General features: G+C 38.9%; 1 long non-coding RNA gene across 1 annotated transcript in view; it reads left to right on the forward strand.

The window, feature by feature from the left end:
* LOC132766651 (uncharacterized) overlaps positions 1 to 20772 on the forward strand; it is a 68034-nt gene continuing 47262 nt past the window's right edge. The window contains exon 1 of the long non-coding RNA XR_010909439.1: positions 1 to 103. This is a non-coding gene — a long non-coding RNA (uncharacterized lncRNA). The remainder of the gene's footprint in view (positions 104 to 20772) is intronic.

Genomic DNA, 20772 nt, shown 5'->3' on the forward strand with positions numbered 1-20772 from the left:
CAAACACAGAAAAAGGCATACACAGGTTGTGCAGCTGTCCCAGTTTCCTGAATTTTAAATACACATTGATGGATAGACACAAACAGAGACACTCCTGCCAAAGGTAAGGAAATCTGATCCTGGTCATGTGATTTGTTTAGCCCTAGAGTCCAGTGCAAGGTTACTTGAGGATTTGGAAGAGATTTTGATTGGGAAATAACAATAAACATGTTTTTCTGAACTGTCAATATAATTTTTATGCAGGGGTTTTTGAAACATATTCATGGTAAAAAGGGTGAGGAAAACTGGATTAGATGGAGTTGTTTGAGAACCCTATCATTCCAACTTTGCATTTCATGGAGAGAAAAAAATTAAGTACTAGCTGTACCCAGCTATGTGTTGCTGTGGCCCAGTCTAGTTAAATAGAAAAGAAAGAAAGAAAGAAAGAAAGAAAGAAAGGTGAAAGATCAGGTTTCTAATATATGTAATTTCACAATGCTTGTGGATATACAATAGTTTTGTTGTTCCATTGTCTGTGCAGATGTAGAGATTGTCTGGTTTGCTGACTTTAGAACACACAACTATAATTGTCCATGTGGAAACAATCCATGTCTAGATCTAAACTGCACAATTCTGAAGATAGGCCCTGAGCTTTATTGATGGTGATTGCAAACGCCAATTGGATTGGGAATTGCAACCTCTTACATTGAAATGCTATATCCTTGGTAATCATAGGAATGTGAGGAATGAGGACATCTTCAATCCAGAATATCAAGGCAGATAATACAAAATGTCTGCCTTGTTCTGGATTATATGTCAGTGTAGACTTAGGGCCCTTCTTTACAGCCATATAACCCAGAACATTAAGCAGATATATTGGCTGAAGGGAGTCAATGACTTTGGCCAGCTATTGTCCAGTAACTGGCTTGTAGCATCAACAGTGTCATTTCCTGGAACCTCCAGAAAACATCTGGGATGCCCTGGTGGATGCCGGAGAGTTGTGCAACCTTCCTCATTTGCCTTCCCTTCCCTTCCATCCCCTCCTACCAGTCAGGGAATGGGAGCACTAGAAGCTTATCAGGGATAATTGCTACCACCAATGCAGGAGGTAGACCTAACCTTTGATGGTGATCCTCACCTGACTTTCCTGTAACCACCTATCGCAAACAATTGACAGCAATGCTCACATAATGCCCCCCGCTCTTTTTCCTCAATATAGCCATGCAGCAGTCAGGGGGAAGGATTGTTGGTGCTGAGCAAGGATTACCACTGACTATATACTGATGGGATTCAAAGATACAGCCATGCTAATCTGGAATATCAGTGTGCAAATGGATTTTGTAGCACGTTAGAGACTAAATAAGTTGGCAGCACAAGCTTTTGTAGACCAATTTTATTTGGTCTGAGGATGTAGTCAATCTGAGGGAGTAGATTTGGCTTGCGTCTATTGTAGATTTAATATAATCTAATATCCTTGACTTAATGCTCTGAAATCATGAAAGTGTGAGGCATCACACTTTTCAACAGAGAAGACTAAAAATCTTGTAAAACTACAGCTCTCATGATTACATAGCATTGGTCCATGACAATTAAAGTGGTGTCAAACTAAATTAACTCTACAGTGTACATGCATGCTGTGAGGCAGTGATGTGCCATCTTTTCATGGTAAACCTACACAGTCAACAAGTACTCATGCTACAAATTTCATTCTCTCACTCCCTAAGGTGCTACAAGATCCCTTTTCAAGCCTATATTGGTGCACTGGAAACCTCCTAAGGATTCTCCAGACGCCCTTATCATGTGCCAGGTATCACACCATAGCTAATGATAACCTTAGCTGCTCTCACAGGAAAAGGGTGCATTTCTGGAGACTTTCTCTATGCTTCAAGAATCTTTGGGAACCATCAATTTCAAAGATATTTCTGCAGCGGAGAGAAAATTGATTAAATTATCCCCCCTCCAAAAATATTCTAAATAATGTAAATAAGTGCACCCCTAGTATGTAAGTATGGTAATACAGAAAAGATTGGATGGTCATGTAAACCAATTGTTGAAGGCAGTTGGAGTTTTCTTAACAATTCAATCAGTGGCCAGTTCACACCTGCAAGACTCAATAATGTAATGAATAAGTAATGAGAAAGCCATTAGTATTTCTATATAATTTTTAAGCACATGAAAAGATACGGCAATGGAATAAATCAGATGCACTCTTGCAGCTCAGTTCTCTATTAATGTCTACTGAGAGATCAATGGAACTTACTCCCAGGTAAGTGGAATCTAAATCAATAATCAATGCAAATCTGTATAAATCTTTCAAACCTACCTCAATGTAAAAGTAATGTTGCAGTAATATTCGAAATCAACGAACAAATTAATATTTGTGCAATGTATGCACTCAGCTATTCTTAATTTCCTGACTTGTAAAATGTTGGATATATAATCAGTCAGAGAGGTTAAAAGAGCAACTCAAAAAGATCTGCATATATTTTTGAAGTCATTTTTCCTCCAGTGCTATTGTTCTCCCATTCCTCTGCCTTGTGGAAAAACTGAAGGAGAGTGGCTGCATTTTTCTGCCTTGCATCAGCCCAGTGAGTCAGGGCTGTCCTTTATAGGGTAATCTTGACAGTCTCCTCGTTTCATAAGATCTTATAGGAGCCCCTGGTGACGCAGTGCCAGCAGGACTGAAGACCGACAGGTCGCAGGTTCGAATCCGGGGAGAGCACGGATGAGCTCCCTCTATTAGCTCCAGCTCCTCATGTGGGGACATGAAAGAAGCCTCCCACAAGGATGATAAAACATCAAAACATCCGGGTGTTCCCTGGGCAACATCCTTGCAGATGGCCAATTCCCTCACACCAGAAGTGACTTGCAGTTTCTCAAGTTGCTCCTGACACGACAAAAAAAATCTTATATTATTTAGTTCTCAATTTATTCAGCATTATGTTGTGTCATCTCTAATGCATTTGCCTAACTGAACTTTTGTTCATTGCATTGATGTATTGCTTGGAATTTACCTAATTTATCAGGTCTTTTATTTAAGGTGAGACAGCACAGTGTGAATCAAGATGAATTTGCAAATGCAAACCTTCTGGGTTTGTACTTCACATTAAGCAACTTAAGCCAGAGGAAAGGGGAGCATCCATAGGGCAGTGATGCAAATCCGGCAGGCAGTAGGGCAAATCATCACCCCGTGCCCTGCATCGCCCCTTTCTCCATTCTAACAGGGGAAGTGTTGCCACCTGGGGCATCTCCGTGCTTCCCCCAGCTTTTCTTATAAGAACATGGAAAACCTCCTGTGTTCTCTGGGCTCTGTCCTATGATGCTTGCAGGATGGAACCAGGACCCAGCCCTGCCAGAAGTAGCTATTCATCATGTTGATGGACTGCATCAAGACTCCATTCTGCAAGCATCCTAGGATGGAACTAAAAATCAATGTGATAAGGTCCTATGTACCACTTCTGAAGCACCAAGTGAGTAGTCCTCTGGAGGAGTTAACGGGTATACATCAATGATTTGCCCATCCTGGTGTGACCCACCAACTATTCTCTCCCTTTACTGAAGTGGAAATTTCACTGAAACAGGTTATAATGGGGAAATTGAGGAAACATTCATTCTGAAGGATTTCACCATTAAATCACCCTGGATAGCTGTACTGTCACCTTTTAGGGATGCATTGTTGCTTACTGCAGATTGTTTTAACTTAGGTCAAGGTAAGACCATTAGAAAATCTAGTTTTTATTTACAACTCTGTTTCCCCGAGAATAAGACAGGGCCTTATATTCATGTTTGCTCCAAAGGATGTGTTAGGGCTTATTTGCAAGAAATGTCTTATTTTTCAAAATTAAGTTTTTATGAACTGTAACTAGGGCTTATTTTTGAAGTAGGGCTTATATTTGGAGTGTCTTCAAAATTCTGAAAAATCATGCTAGGTCTTATTTTTGAGGTAGGTTCTTTTGGGGGGGGGGGCAAACAGGAAACCATTTGTGTAAGATAAAAAGTCAGAACAATAATATATTTGTAATATATTTGTAAGCTAGGATGTGCAACATTCCTCACTTGCCTTCTATGATGGCACAACCGGGAAGATTAAGGGAAAACTATATGTGTCTGGCTATTTTCCCAGTGACCATCGGTATGCCCTATATGTACTTTAATGCCCTCAAAATAATACTCTACAGACGAGACTAAAATTAACCAATTAAGTTTACTAAACAATCAAGATGAATCAAAACAAGGTATACAAAGGTGCAGTTTGATTATGATGGTATAGAATTAGAAAAATAAGGAACAGGTATAAGGTATAACTCTGAGGTAACAACTATATTCTATGAGGTAAATACACCTATTCTTTATAACATATACTATAATCTATAGACTCTAAGGCAAATATATACTAATCTATATGGCAAATATAGCTATTCTATGAGGCAAATATGTGCTAAGGATGGCCTGTTCAGACTGCTAAGCCAGACCAGACACTTTCTGGCTAACTACTACAAACTATGTCAAAAAGAATGGAATAAAAGGTCCGTCCACCAGGCTATGAACCAGAATGGGCTGAACCAAATGGCTCGGCCTATAGGGGGAGCCTAAGCTCCTACTCTAAAACTTAGCAGAATGAAACAGTCCAACTCCAGGGAGCAAACAGCGGGGTAAAAACTAGGCCAAGACTTCACACCTTCCCTTCATCCCTGCTGACCAGTCAGAAGAATCTAAGGAAGGATCATTGTCACCACGGATGCAGGAGGTAGACCCAACTATTGATGGTCATCCTCTCCTGGCTTACAACCTACTATCTGTCTGTCTGTCTATCTTCCAGGGACAACAACATTTTATGCATCAAATCTGTACCCATATCCTGTCTGGTTCTTTTAACATCACAGTTTTGAAGTCTCTCTACATTGCTTTCCTATGTTCTGGATTCCTATACTTCTTCCTTGATTCATCCATCAAGCCTACTTCCAACCTTCCTCTTTTTCTATCTCCTCCCACCTCTTTTGTGCGTGAATGCTAATTTGGTCTTCTCTGTCTTTTCATTCTCTTTCTTGTTCTACCCATTACTTCTCATGCCAGCACCTCCCTCTTTCATCTATGTGTCCTCACCTTTCTTTTCCTGCAGAGAAAAATTTGAAACCATGACTTGTCAGACTGTTTGCTTTTTAAATTTGTTGATCGAATAAAATTCAGCACAGTGAGTAGATATGAATACATAAGATTGCCTTGTTTATCAATATCATCATCTCAACCTTCAAAAATATATTGTGGTTATTACTTAGCAGCATTGTTATGATGATGGATGTGAAAAGGAAGTAAGGACTTAGCAAGAAAAAGGTCATTTTCTTAGCATCTTGAGACATGTTTCTGTTTTTTCTTGGAAAAATTTTTTTGCCCTTGAGGGGAACTGCTTAATGAGAGGAATTCTACTAAATGGTTACTCTTATGCTTGCATTTAATAAGCATTTTCAAAAAAAGCCATGGTGAAATTAAAAGGAGATTATCTGGTACCCCCATGGATAGTTGCATGTTTTGGAGTGCAAGTTCTCTTCTTGACAGTTGCCATAGACACATTCCCAAAGAGACTGTTTGGTCCTTATCTACTAACTTTTTCTAACAGTTTCCATCATTCCCAGGAGGTATGTATTTTGTTTGGTTTGATAACATTTTCTTCAGTCACTCTGAGCTCACCTTTTTTGTTTCCTGTCCACTTTCTTGAACTATTTCTATTTATTTGTGGAGGATATAGAAGTTTTCAGGAAAGGAAGAAGCTCCCAGTGTTAATATGGCATGACTATGGTACTAATCCTTGCTTCCCACTGTGGGGGTATCTACACCTCTCATTTCCTGACTCTTCTTTCTGAGTTGCACACCACCTCCATCAACATTGGCAAAGGTGATGGGTGATTCCTAGGAACTCTCTGCAGCACTGTGGCTGCCACTACAGTGACAAATGGTGACAAAAGGAAGTGCTATCCCTCTGTCCCTGTGCCACAGATTATGGGGGAACTGAGACAGCTGCATGAACAGTAGGGCAGGTTCTGAATCAGAACTGGGCCAACTGTTCATATATATTCCAAAGTGTGGCACTGCTCCACAGCTTTGGAGTTTGAGAAACACTTGCCTAGCTGCAGTCTCTTTTCCAGAGCTCCTCACAAAGAATGACACATAAATCAATGGAGCCATTAGAAGGAAGGAGATAGGATACAATAAGGGTAAAAGTTGCAATACAATGATTAACATTTCAAGTTCCATAGAGTGTATTGTTTTTCATTACTTGTGTGATGTACCAAAATTACAAATTTTATTAACTAAGGTAAGAATTTTAAAAATCAAATTCCACATTAAAGGAGGCAGTCAGGGTTCTCCCATTGCCTGATATGAATGGAAAGGAGCCATCCTCATTGTTGCCATCTTCTCTCTACCTTGTCTCACCTTGCTTTATTCTCCTTTTGTTCTTCATCTTGGTGAGGTAGCAGTACTATTATTTTCATCTGATTGTTTTCCTGCTTTTTATTTAAAGTAGCACTAGAAATTTGTGCAGCCTCTGCCTCTTTAGAGAGAAGTTAGGTAGCAGCATGATATGAAGCAGGAGGAGGAGGAGGAGGAGAGAGAACAGAGCATGACATAGGGTAAAATGAAGTTATCTGGGAGTAGGAAAGAAGGCTGGAAATCATTAAGTTAGAAGACACCACAAGGGCCATCCAGTCCAACTCTGCCATGAGGGAACACACAATCATTGTACCCTTGACAGTTGGCCATTTAGCCTCTGCTTAAAAACCTCCAGAGGAGAATCCACCACAGTTCAAGGCAACCTATTCCACTGCCAAATGGCTCTTACCACTAGAAAGTTATTCCTAATGTTTAGGTGAGCTCTTTAACTGCAATTTGAATCCCTTGCTTGTGTCCAGAACAGCAGAAAACAAGCTTGCCTCCTCCTCATTGTGATAAAAGATGTAGCAGGTGGCTGCAACTTGTGGGAGAAGTGAGACGTCACAGCACTAGGGGCTAGAATATGGCAATCTTATCCTAAGTGACATGCTTACTTAATATATGCAATAAAATAAACATTTTGGGGAGCCCTATTATTAAAACAATTGTACAAAAAAATCCCTCTTTTGTGGTGGAAGTCTATTAAGCAGTACAGATACCCATCTAGATGTCTCCCGAGAAAGGCCTTTGGGAAAAGGAGAGAGAAAACTACAGCAGAGTAAATTATTCTGAAAATGGTTTCCCACTCATTTTGGCTTGAACTCCAAGTGACCATAGAATCATAGAATCATAGAATCATAGAATCAAAGAATCAAAGAGTTGGAAGAGACCTCATGGGCCATCCAGTCCAACCCCCTGCCAAGAAGCAGGAATATTGCACTCAAATCACCCCTGACAGATGGCCATCTAGCCTCTGTTTAAAAGCCTCCAAAGAAGGAGCCTCCACCACATTCCGGGGCAGAGAGTTCCACTGCTGAACAGCTCTCACAGTCAGGAAGTTCTTCCTCATGTTCAGATGGAATCTCCTCTCTTGTAATTTGATGCCATTGTTCCACGTCCACGTCTCCAAGGAAGCAGAAAACAAGCTTGCTCCCTCCTCGCTGTGGCTTCCTCTCACATATTTATACATGGCTATCATATCTCCTCTCAGCCTTCTCTTCTTCAGGCTAAACATGTCCAGCTCCCTAAGCCGCTCCTCATAGGGCTTGTTCTCCAGACCCTTGATCATTTTAGTCGCCCTCCTCTGGACACATTCCAGCTTGTCAATATCTCTCTTGAATTGTGGTGCCCAGAATTGGACACAATATTCCAGGTGTGGTCTAACCAAAGCAGAATAGAAGGGTAGCATTACTTCCCTGGACCTAAACACTATGCTTCTATTGATGCAGTCCAAAAAACCATGAGAGGAAGCATGCTCAAAAACCAGGCATTAAGTATAGATCTCAGTTCCAGGGTGTTTCCCAGTGTGGATTAATAGTTTGAAAAGCAAGCATAGCATTATTTTACGACAGATAAGAAAATTATTAAATTGAAAAATAAAAAGTACATACAAACATTGGCATGCTATGCCATGTTTATTCCCATCCAGTTATTCTGTTTACCAGGTTGTTAAATATTCAGTGCTACTTGGAAAAACCAGCATAGTCATTTTATTTGGAAGCCAAATTGCTTTTCTTTTTTATTGTGATTAACAAGGAAATGAAAAGCAAGGCACTGACTTCTGTTATTTATGCTTAGGTAAAATCAAACACAATTATTCAGTATGTGACATCAATATGTCGTGGATTGTACAAAACACATAGGGTACTGTGGCAGGTCTGTGAGAGGTTTACCAATGTCAATACTATACAAGTGCCAAAAATGGAAAGAAGAATCACACAACTAGGCATTGTGCTATGAATTCTGCATGGGGAGGGGAGAGTAGAAGGTGATTATTGCTTCCTTCTACATTGAACACTTTCTACAAGGAGTCTACAGTTTAATACTTTGTGAAAAGAGTAAATTCATACAACCATTGAACTTGGGAGCAGTGCTTGAAATTTCCCTTCATCTGTCAACTAGCACATAGCAGATTGAGAAGGATGTGCTACTATCACCTCCAGTATTATTTTAAATCTGAAAATATCCACAGACTTTAGACAAGGTCCCCTATCCTTTGTAGACAACTTGGCTCTCCATAGCTCTCATTCTTCTTTTTCCACTGGTAAGGGCACTAACATAGCATCAATGTATTATGAGAGAGCTTTCCCCTATACAGCAAAGCCTAGTGGTACCCGAGGTGCATCTACACTGTAAAATGAATGCAATTTGGCACTACTTTAACTGCCAAAGATATATCCTATAGAATACTGAGATTTTTAGTTTTGTGAGACACCAGCATTCTTTGCCAGAGAACACTAAAGACATTATAAAACTACAACTCCTATGATTCCATAGTATTGAGCCATGACAGTTAAAGTGGCCTCAAATTGCATTCATACTACTTTGTAGATGCACCCTAATATGGCCAGGTTTCATCACACAAGCAACCCAGTCATGTGAAACAATGATTGCTTTTCAGTTCTTTAGCAAGGGACAAACATCCCAGCTAAGTGTACATAGGAGAGCAATGCTCACAGAACTCTGAATTTTGCCATGATCTCAGTAATCTAAACATCAACCCTGGGAATGCTGGCAAGGAATGAAAGGCCATAGTTCAGTTGTCCAGCATAACTAGCGTAGACCCACTGCAGTTGTAACTTGGGGCAGAGCTACATCCCCAAATTCCATAACCAATTTAGTGTGCTGGATGCTGATTATTATTATTGCCTTGTTTCGCATTAGATTATGTGATATTTGCCTGCTGCTGGGTTGATCCCAGGGTATGGCCCCCACAGGGACTCCCTCAATTGCCATGGAGGCAAAACCATGATAGTTGGTTTCTGTGGTTCATGTTTTTATGTTTAAATCATGTAAGTTAAATTTATTTTAAGTTCAGGTTGTATGTTATAATTTGGTCATTTATATTTGCTTTTCTTTTGGTATATGTGGGTTTATTGTGGTATTTCTTGGTTTATTTTGGATTCTGGTAGGTTTATTATTGTATTTGTATTTATTGTTTTTTTCAGGCATTGAATGTTTGCCTTTTTGTTGTTAAATTCTGCCCTGAGTCCCCTCGGGGAGATAGGGACGAATATAAATAAAGTTTTATTTTATTTATTATTATTATTGCCTTGTCCCACATTAGCCTATGTGATATTTGCCCACTGCTAGGCTGATCCCCATCTACACTGACTTAAGTGGTTGGTGTAAATGTGGCCCTAATGAATCAACATGGATGCAAGTGCAGTTATGGGCCCCCTATAGTTGGGATACACAATAGGATGCAGACTATGCTTGTTCATTTTCTTTCATAAGAATAAATGCAAATACTACTGGGAGTGATCTGGTCAAAATTAAACTCACTTAGGCAAATGGAGGAATTCATCCTATAGCTTAAATCTTCCCTCATTACTTTTTGAGAAGGACTAAAATATATATGGGAAACAAACAGACATTTTAATTTTGAGAGGTTTAAGAAAAAAGTGAAAATGTGTTGATACTCCTCTCCCATTTTTGTGGTTTAAAAAACACATGGCACAAGGGGCCAGGGAATTTTTTTAGCCCTGGATACCTCCCATAAAATTCCATCTTTGTGCTAGGAATGTTGTGTAATAGAAAGCTAAGAAAGAGAAAAGGAAGCTGAGTTTAAGGTCATCATACTTTCAAGGACCTTCAGGAGCCTTGATGTGATGTCTCCACCTCTGATCTATATGTTTAGCAGTAAACTAAGCTAAATATTGAAATATGTTAGGAAGTCTCCAGGATATATGGTCATAAGGGAATCCTAATGATGCCTCATCCTATGAACTTCTCACTGCTGAAACAATATCATTAGTAGGACATTAATTTCCATAATTATTCAGCATAGTGTATTTGTACACATGCACGTGTGTGTTCATATAAATAGGTACATGTATATGTGTGTGTATACACACACACACACACACACACACACACATACACACACGCATATAAGTGTATTGTACCTAATAAGAAAATAATTCAATGACTTCTTAAAAATGAGAAGGCATTTTTTGCCCACAAGATAATAATAATAGAAATGCTTCCAAACTCATCATCCCCATCAGTCATCAGATTTACTGCAATATAAGAAAAAAGGTGAAATTAGAGCTTCGCGACTGATGCACAACAGATGTCTGTCCATTTGTTTCAAAAATGTTACATTTCAGATGGTAAAATCAAACGAAGTTGACATGAGAGTCAGGAGTGCAAATACTCAGCTGAATTGATTGACAGATTTTGCCTTTTTCTTTCCCCCCTTTTTTCACACTCTTTGTTCCATGTGTTCTGCCAAAGTATCTCAGCACAATTGCTTTTACTTATTTTTTTAAAAAATGTCCTTAGAATAATTGTTGTATATTCTTTCACATTTTCAAACAATGGTAAGCTATTTTGAGCTCATGTTATACTCATTTCTTTTGTTATAACTTGATTAAGTTAACTGAGCGTCTTCATCTGCAGTTCAACAGGAAATTAACTTTTTGATCACTGTTCCAAAGAAGCACATCCAGATGTTTACTGGTCTTTGATACTGCTCTTTTGGTTGTACTTTGATTTAAAAGTAAAGTGGAGGTGAGCAATCTTTGCAGTTGCAAATATCTCAGCTAACAAAGGAATTAGGCATAGCTCTATTAGTAAGGAAATGGAAAACTGAGGATTCCAATCAAGCTACTTTATAATCTGCTTTCTGAATACAGAACAGTAGGCTTGTGCATTATAACTGAACCATGATCTGTTTCTGCTTGCCGGATTCTAGTAGACCCCTGTATCTGGTTTTGCACGCTTCCTGAAAACGGATGGGTAGCTGGATAACCATTTTCAGGCCGTAGCTTTATCTGGCCCATTGGCAGCAATGGGGGGCTTTGCAGTTTCCTCTTCCTGTCATTTTAGGGCTATCGGAATGAAAATGACCACACTTGGAGGACACATCTACCACTGTTAGCCCATCAAGTTTCATGATGTTTGGGACATCCCCCGATTTTTAGGAATTTCTTTTCTTTTAAAAAATAAAATCCCCTTAAAAAGATTCCCAAAAAGATTTCCATCCACTGGCCCTGTCCTGTAATTTCCCCAGGAGCAGCAGCAAGGTTAAGATAGCATCCTCTCTGGGATCCTTTCCTTTTGTTTTTTTAAAGGAAATCTGAATTTATGGCAAAGGCTTAAGATAGCACCCTCTCTGGGATCCTTTCCCTTCAGTTTGTCAAGGAAACCTCAATTTATGGTAGGGCTTAAGGAAGCATCCTTCCTGTGGCCCTTTCCTATCTTCCTTTCAACGGAGCCTGGGTTTGAAGAGCAGGGTTAAGGAAGCACCCCTCCTGGGACCCTTTCCTATCTTTCTTTCAAGGGAGCCTGGATTTCTTAACAGGGTTAAGAAAGCAGCCTTCCTGAGACCTTTTCCTTAGAAACAGCTTGCGTAAGCCATGTCACTGCATTCTTCTATTCTGATTGGCCCAACAGGCAAGGCTCACAGGGAAACCCCATGTGAACAGCACACAGTAGACTCTCCGCCATTGGTGGTGTCGAATAGGGAATGAGGAAACATAACTGGCTGTCACGTGGTCCCGTAATGGATGAAAAATGTGATGGATAAACTCTTACCATTATGGCCATCTGTCCAAGCAGAACAAGCCAGATTGGCCAAAGGGAACGAATCACTCTGATTCCATGCACAAGCCTACAGACAGAGCATTAAAAGACGGTCATTCTTACTCATCTGATTAATTTCTGGACATTACTCAACATTGTTTGTGAAATGTAACTAGAACTTTACTTCCTTCCATGTGCACAGTGAGATGCCTCCAAGCTCTACTAGGAGGAGATCCTCCAACACATCAGAATGGATACTTTGTGCCCAGGGTAGGGAGAGGACATTATATTTCATCCTCTAATAACTGAAGGTTGCTGGTCTGGACTGAGTACACAAAATAGAATCTACTCTCTTGCAGCTTACTTCCTTGCAACTCTCAGAGCATATTCTACACTGTACCACTGATGCAGTTTGACATCACTTTAACTGCCATGGAATCATGGGAGCTGTAATTTTGCAAGGTCTTGAGCCTTCTCTGCCAAAGAGTGCCAGTGCCTTACTAAATCCCAGGATTCTATAGCATTGAGTTATAGCAAGTAAAGTGGTATCAAATTGCATTCATTCTATGGGGTAGATTTCATCTCACTCTCAGGCAAAGACAGAAATCTCTACTTTTTTATCATCTAGGTTTTTTTAATGATTTGAATAAAAGTAGGGAAAGTGTGACCCACTGTGTCCTCTTTTTTTTTTTTTTTTTGCAGCCCTATCAAAGGCTCCCCAAGATTTTTGAGGAATAGACAAAGCCATCACTGTGTTCTACCCACAGGAAATTTGATGGCAAAGTGCTACAACAATTTAGGAGAAAAACCGAGTTGTGGGGAGATTTGGGAGGTGAGTGACTGTTACCAACCATAGCAAAAGTCCTGTAGGTTAATTTATTGAGGGCCACAAGATAGTAAAGTATATTAAATTACATTAAAAACCCTCAGTCTTAATTAATGAGAGAATCCAAAGATTGATTTTGAAATATTTTGTTACTGATAATTTGCATTACAATTAATTTAAAATAATTTAATTAAATTAATTCTCAATAGCACATATACATTTTATGAAATAAATGAATACTTTTAATGGCATTTAAAAATAAATATATCAATGAATGAATGAATTGAATGAATGGATAAATCTCTAGCCCTTGACTGATTTGGAAAGTGGTTCATGGTCACAATGAAGTTCTGTCTTGATTTCCTATTTCTTATTGTTTTATTATAATATTTATATTCCAACTTTTGTCTGAAGATTTCATGATGACATGCAGTAAAACCAATCTAAAATGTAATATAGTAGAAATAAATAAAATAATTTTAAAAGCGAAATACATATTAAACAATTAACAACTCTTAAAAGATGGATTAAATCTACAAATTGTTTAATATTATTTGGAACCATGCTTAGGGTTTTGTAAATCAGTACTCTAAAGCTTTCATAAACATATGTGTCTGTATGAATTGTATCTGTGGATTCACATGCTGCTGAGCTGTTCAGAGTGGTGAGAGGTTTAACCCAGGCACCCTCCCCTCCGAACCCATTGCTAATATTTACAGTAGCTCACTGTGATGTACTATTCAATAACCATTTTGCTGAGAATATCTCTCACATAAGAACCAACTTAGGTCGCTTCCACACAGACCTATATTCCAGAATATCAAGGCAGAAAATTCCACATTATCTGAGTGTGGACTCAGATAACCCAGTTCAAAGCAGATATTGTGGGATTTTCTGCCTTGATGTTCTGGGATATAGGGCTGTGTGGAAGGGCCCTTAGACACTGTCATTGCAGAAGAAATTTATTTATTTTGTTTATTTATTTGACTTGTATACCGTTACTTCCAATTTGGCTCGGAGCGGTTTACAGCAGCAGATTAAAACAATACAATTAACTTAAAAATACAATAAAAACAAGAACAGACATAGTCCCGAGTTATTCACCCATCGAAAGCTTGTCGGAAGAGAAAGGTTTTACAGGCTTTCTGAAAAGCAAGTAGGTCTCGAATAGATCGGGTTTCAACTGGCAAGGCATTCCATAAATAAGGGGCTACAATCGAGAAGGCTCTCTGCCTAGTATTGATAACTATATGACAGGAATTACACTGGATCACTTTCAGTTGGTGATTAATGTTGATGTGGGAAAGCTGCTGGGAAATGTAAGGAGGACAACCTGCTTTCTTGATCCCTGCCCCTCTTGGCTAGTTGTCCATGGATGAGATGTAATTATTAGATTTAAAATACAATAAATCATGAATGCTCTCTCAGGGAAGAAAAATTTTCCATCCAGTTTAAAAGAAGGAGCAATAAGACCACTGTTGAAAAAGCCCTTCCTGGATCCCCTGAACCTCAATGGTTACAGAACAGTGTCTAATCTTCCCTTTTCAGGCAAAGTGATTGAGAAGACAGCTGCGCTCCAACTCCAGGTAGTCTTAGATGGCACACATTTCCTTGACCCATTTCAAATTCGCTTCACAGCAGGATACAGAGGTCAGACTACTATGTTCACCCTAGTAGATGATCTTCATCTTAACACTGACAAGGGGTGTGTATCCCTTTTGTTGTTTATTGGTTTCTTCAGAAGCTTTCAATACCATCAACCACTTCTGGAACACCTGGAGGGTATCCATCTCTCCAAATGTCAACCCAGGAAGATGTGATGGCCAGGAGTGCTTACTACCAACTTTGGCTGATACTCCAGCTGCACCCCTTCCTAGAATTGGAGGACCAAAAGATGATAGTACAGACATAGTGCAGACAAGGTTGGACTTCTGCAATGCACTTTACATTGGGCTATCTCTGTATTGAGTTTGGAAACTCCAATTAGTTCAAAACACAACAGTCAGACTAGTTACACGAGCATCCAGGAGTGAGCATATTACATCTATACTAAAATCACTCCACTAGTTGCCAGTAACCATAGTTTCAGGGTAAAGTGTTAATTTTGACCTTTAAAACCCTACATGGTTTGGGTCCAGGTTACCTACAGGATCACCTTCTCATCTACAATCTGCCTCACCCACTTAGGTCATCTGTGGGGGGGGGGGGGGCATCTGCTCCAGCCTACCAGAACCCAACTGGCAACCATCAGATAACATTTTCATCAGCTTCCTCAAGACTGTGGAATGGCCCGCAGGAAGAGCTGCAAAACCTAAATCAGCTGTCAGAATTCAAGACTTAACAATTTGCACTTTCTCAGTCTGAAAAGTTTCTAAAGACTGAGGTCATGAGATACTGTTCACCATCCTCACTAGGCTACATAAGTTTCTTAAAAGGATTGTTAAGTGTGGTGGAGGCTCCTTCTTTGGAGGCTTTTACACAGAGGCTGGGTGGCCAACTGTTGGGGGTGCTTTGAATGTGATTTTCCTGCTTCTTGACAGAATGGCGTTGGACTGGATGGCCCACAAGGTCTCTTCCAACTCAATGATTCTATGAATGACTGTGCCACTTAAGTTTTTATGTAGAATGAATTTTAACAAACCCTGCACATAGAAATCATGATTATGATTGTTATTCCTAACAGAAAGCAGAGCTCAAAGGAGAAAGGAAAGGACAGGGTTTAACATAGTGAAAAGATATGAGTTTTATTGAGTTTTATATGAAGGCATGCTGCCTTACATCAAATATGCTGTTTCATGAGAAAACCTAAGAAAAGGGAGATTTTTTTTTATCAATCTGTCACAAATTATCCTTTAAAAACCCAGAATGATGTGTTTGGCCATTTTATTTAAGGTTAAAGAATAGTGTGATAACTCATGACTTGATGAAAACAGAGTTATTCCTTTATTTCCGCTGTGGGAATAAACTGGATAAGTGGTTACCAGAGAAGTAACAATGACCATTAGTTCTTTGAGTGAACCAACTCAGTTGTATTTTCTCATACATTCTCAACTGAGAGCTAAAATGTTCTGGTATAGTAACAAAGTACAATAGACTTTAAATGATATAATATTTATAGTACATTATATTTATAATATCACTTGTTACTTTGCTCAAAAAGAACACACACACGTTTATTATGTCTTCTTCAAAACAAGTGGAAGAAGAAACATGGATAGTCAAGCAAACAACCATGGGATGAAGACAGTGATTAAAGACATTTCATTAATTTCCTTCATTTTCTCTCTCTCTGCAAATCAGATATAGTAACAAAAGTGCAAAGAAACTTATGTAGTAACCTGTGGGTACACCTAACTCAACTGTAGTAAGAAATACAGAATTATTATTATTAATAATAATATTTTTATTTCTTACCTGCTTTTTCCCATGGCTTGAGGCAGGTCACAGTATTGTAAAAAAAATCACAAATACTATAAAAATGCTAAAAATACACATATTAAAATGCAGTTCCATAAAAGATATATATTTAGCATTTCTGTAATATACACATTAATCACACAGGACAGAGACCAAAACACAGGACATGAGTATAAAATTCATGCTTTCAACTGGCTGGGTAGACCTGCTGGAAGAGATAGGTTTTCATATGGTTATAAAATTCCAACAGTTGACCTAGCTATTGGAGCTCTTCCGGCAGGTTGTTCCAGAGTCTTGGGGCAGCTGATGAAAAGGTCCTCTGGATTATGGTGGCCAGTTAAGTTCTGACTGATTGGAGTAGCCACCCCTCAGAGGACCTAAATATGTGGGTCAGATTGTATGGGAGAAGGTGATCCTGTAGATAACCTGGTCCAAAACTATGTAGGGCTTTAAAGGTAAAAATTAACACCTTGTACTTTGCCAAAACTAATTGGCAGCCAGTGGAGTGACTTTAGGATATGTGTAATATCCTCTCTCCTAGACCTTCCTATCACCAATCTGGCAGCTGGAATTTCCAAACTTAGTACAAAGGTAGCCTTCTGTAGACTGCGTTGCAGAAATCCAATCTTGAGGTTACCAGTGCATGCACTACCGTCTCCAGGTCCTCCAAATCTAGGAAAGGGGGCAGCTGGAGTATCAGCCAAAGCTGGTAGAAAGCACTCCTGACTATCAAATCTACCCGGGCTGACATTTGGAGAGACAGATCCAGGAGTACTCCCAAATTACAAACACAGGACTGGCTGATACACCTCCATCCCCAAATTAGGACCCTTAATGACAAATACCTCTGTTTCTTCTGGAATCAGTTTCAATTTGTTTTTCCTCATCCAGCCTATTGCCTCCTCCAGCCATTCATTCAGAGAAGACACGCTATCTTTAGTTGAAACTGTTTTTTGAAGTCATGGAAAAATATATTTGGGTGTCATCAGCACACTGATAATACCCCATCCCATGCCTATGGATGGTTTCTCCCAGCGGTTACATGTAAATTAATAAATAATAAACATACTCTCCCTGTCGGTTGACAGATCGTCCACTAAGACAACCATAGCAGTCTCAATCTTGCTCTGAAGCCAGTTTAAAAGGGTCAAGGAAGTGTGTATCATCCAAAACTGCCTGAAGTTGGAGGGCAACTGCCTTCTCAATCATCTTGCCCCAAAAAAGGGAGATTAGACACTGATCTGTAATTATTAAGGTTCAGGGGATCCCGGGAGGAAGTTATACTACTACAATGGAAGCTGTACAACTAATCTGTGGCTCCTCCTTAACAAATGCATTATGATTTTATGTAATGTACCTTCAGGCTACAGAATATGTCTATATATTTTTTCTCTATGTGAAGTGTTGTCTTGTGTGTTTTAGCAGTTCACTGAACTAAGCTGACACAAATGAGGCTTGAAATGTTAAATGCAACTAGAATTACCAGAGGTTCTCATTTCAAATAATTTTGTTGCTATACAATCCTATGGAGATTCATAACTCATGTGGTGACTAAAATACCCTGTAGTTACATAAAATATTCTAGCAATATTCATGAAGGGAAGATGGGGGAAATTGTTTGCTTATATGCAGGAATCCAGAATCATATGAGATAACATAGACCCGGAAGACAAAAAGGCAGTGCAACGTGTCAGTACAATGTCTATTAATAATAGCTATAAATGAAAGTGTAATTGAAGTTTCTGTATTGTATAGAGTTGAAAGGAGTATTTATTTGGTTAGTTACTAAGCCAACCAGCCACAACCTGATGCCTCTGGAAATGATGGACCAACTGGCTGATGACAATGAGTTTTATTTCCAACAAATCTGAAAAGTTGACTACTAGTTTGTAGTCAACTAAATACATAGAGGGCCCTCAAGCTTTTCTTAACCTCATAAAAATTTCAAAAGTGATAGAAAATAAGGCACCCACACATTTTAGCTCTTCCTGATCCACAATTTATATTAACATAATAAGAAAAAATATTCACATGCTTCCCAGGATGGTGGTTGCAAACTGACAATGGGGGAAACAGTTTCTTATTTCTGGAATTTAAAATTGCTCATGTATTTCAATACTGCGCCGACTGTGTCGGAAATGACCAAAGTGCCCAATTAAATGTTCGGTTCTTCAAGGCCAGCTTTAATGGATGTGAAACGCAAACTTAGAGAATACTCTGGAATAAAGTCAAGATGCTTTAATCAAGTAAACCATACAATTAAAAGCAAGGTGGGCCTCATTCTATATTTCGTTTTAAAACCTTTGTGGCCTATAGCATTTTGGCTACAGTCCAGTACCAATTTTACAGTTAAAAATCAATGGAAATCACCCACTGTATATGAATACCTTTAAAATAACATGCAGAAGTCACACATAAATGATCACTGAGTTTAAGGAGTACATTTTGAAAAAGTACATACGTTACTGTTTTAAAGCTGCAGATAAGTTTGGGATTCTACATTGATAGTCTACATTTTGTAACTTTATGACTCCATAGCTACGTTGCAAAACACAGCAAAACTGTTGTGAATCCTAATCTAGGAAAGAGCCTTTCAATGTGTATCAGATAATGACACATATTGAACACTTTTAGTGGGCACTGGACACCCTTGTTGAGATGTGGCACTTCATAGTCCTAGGCCCCATCTGTACTGCCATATGATACAGATTGAAACGGCATTATATGAACTGCATTGCATTGTATGAGCCTACAACTGACTATATAATGCAGTTTCAAACTGGATTATATGGCAGAGTAGATGGGGCATCTGTTTGGATATGCATCAGAGAGTACCCCAATGTTCACTGGTGCCCAATGAACATCAGGCTGTGGTGGTTCAGTAACTCCACAATTGCTCGATCAATGCCCATATGCTGTAATGTTATGGCATCCTGCAGTAAGTCTCAAGCAAAATGCGAATCATTATTATTTAGTATTTCTCTGATATTATTCTGAAGATAGATCTGTTGTAGTATTCTCAGTGCCCATTAGTTTCCATAATGCTGTATTAATTGTTTACAAGTCTACATTTTTCTTCAGGGGCCTCTTTCTGCCTATTAGTTTTGCCACATACTATGTCAGTGGTAGAGTGAATTCATCCCTGTGTAGAATTCACTATATGAAATCCTCTATGTTGAATTAATAACTGCAGTGAATCAAGCAGAACCAAAAACAAAACCAAAAACATATTAAGATATTTATGAAGGAAAGCAAATTAAAAACCAAAGCATACTAGGAAGAAAATGCCCCTACTGTTACCTGTCCCACAGCCCGTGCATTGCTTAAGATCAAATAAGGAATTGAGAGAGTTCATTTGTATTCAGGCCACTCTTTTTAATCCATTTCTCTCAGCACTGGTTACAGAGTTGTTCCCATATATATTTGTTTGGATCATAAATATCCCATAGCTCTTAGATCTGCAAGTTTATCTCTTTCATATACGGATCCCCTACCTATGCAAAAGATGTAGGATTAGGAAAGGCATAACAGCAGGATGTGTTTATCTGTCTCTACTCAAATAAAAAACAGAGAAAACTGGAACAGAGTTTATTTACATATAAGAAACTAGCAGGTTTCTTCAGTAGACAGAAGTAAGGACGTATAAAATCTGACATATTATCAGTTGCTGGCTGCAGGACACAAGAAATCTTGCATATCTTCTCTTATAATCAAGAGCAATATACATTTGTTTGGAATTGTCTATACAGAATTTCATCCTATACTTAGTAAGACAGGGCTGTATAAGAGCATAATGTATGTCACCTGTAGTTCAGAAGCACATTAGTACAGACTTTCTCTCTATTTGGATTTCTGCTGGTTTTATTTTGAATTTGGCTCTAAAATTACAATGTTATATTACCATGTCATATAAAAGACAAGGGAGTTACAGTTGGATGGGAGTTTTTGCAAGAGTGAAATACTCAAGGTGCAATTGCAAACATTGACAACAAAGAGAAAAAAATAAGACAAGTGCAAAAAAAAGAGAGCCAGAACTGATGTCCAAAGAACTTCTAACTGGGCTAAGACTCAAAAGAGACATGCACAAGAAGTGGAAAAGGTGAGAAATCACCAAAGAAGAATTCAAATGAATATCCAACTCGTGCAGGGAAAAGGTTCGCAAGGCTAAAGTGCAAAACGAGTTGAGGCTTGTTAGGAACAATAAAAAGGGCTTCTTTGCTTACATTGTTAGAAAAAGAAAGAACAAGGAGGAGATAGGGCCTCTGCAAGGAGAAGATGGGGAAATGCTGGCAGGGGATAGGAAAAAGGCAGAACTACTTAATGCTTTCATTGCCTCAGTTGTCTCACAAAAAAAGCTGTCTCCAACCTCAGCAGCA

This window comes from Anolis sagrei, chromosome 2 (genome assembly GCF_037176765.1).
Source record: "Anolis sagrei isolate rAnoSag1 chromosome 2, rAnoSag1.mat, whole genome shotgun sequence".
NCBI classification, from domain to species: Eukaryota; Metazoa; Chordata; class Lepidosauria; order Squamata; family Dactyloidae; genus Anolis; species Anolis sagrei.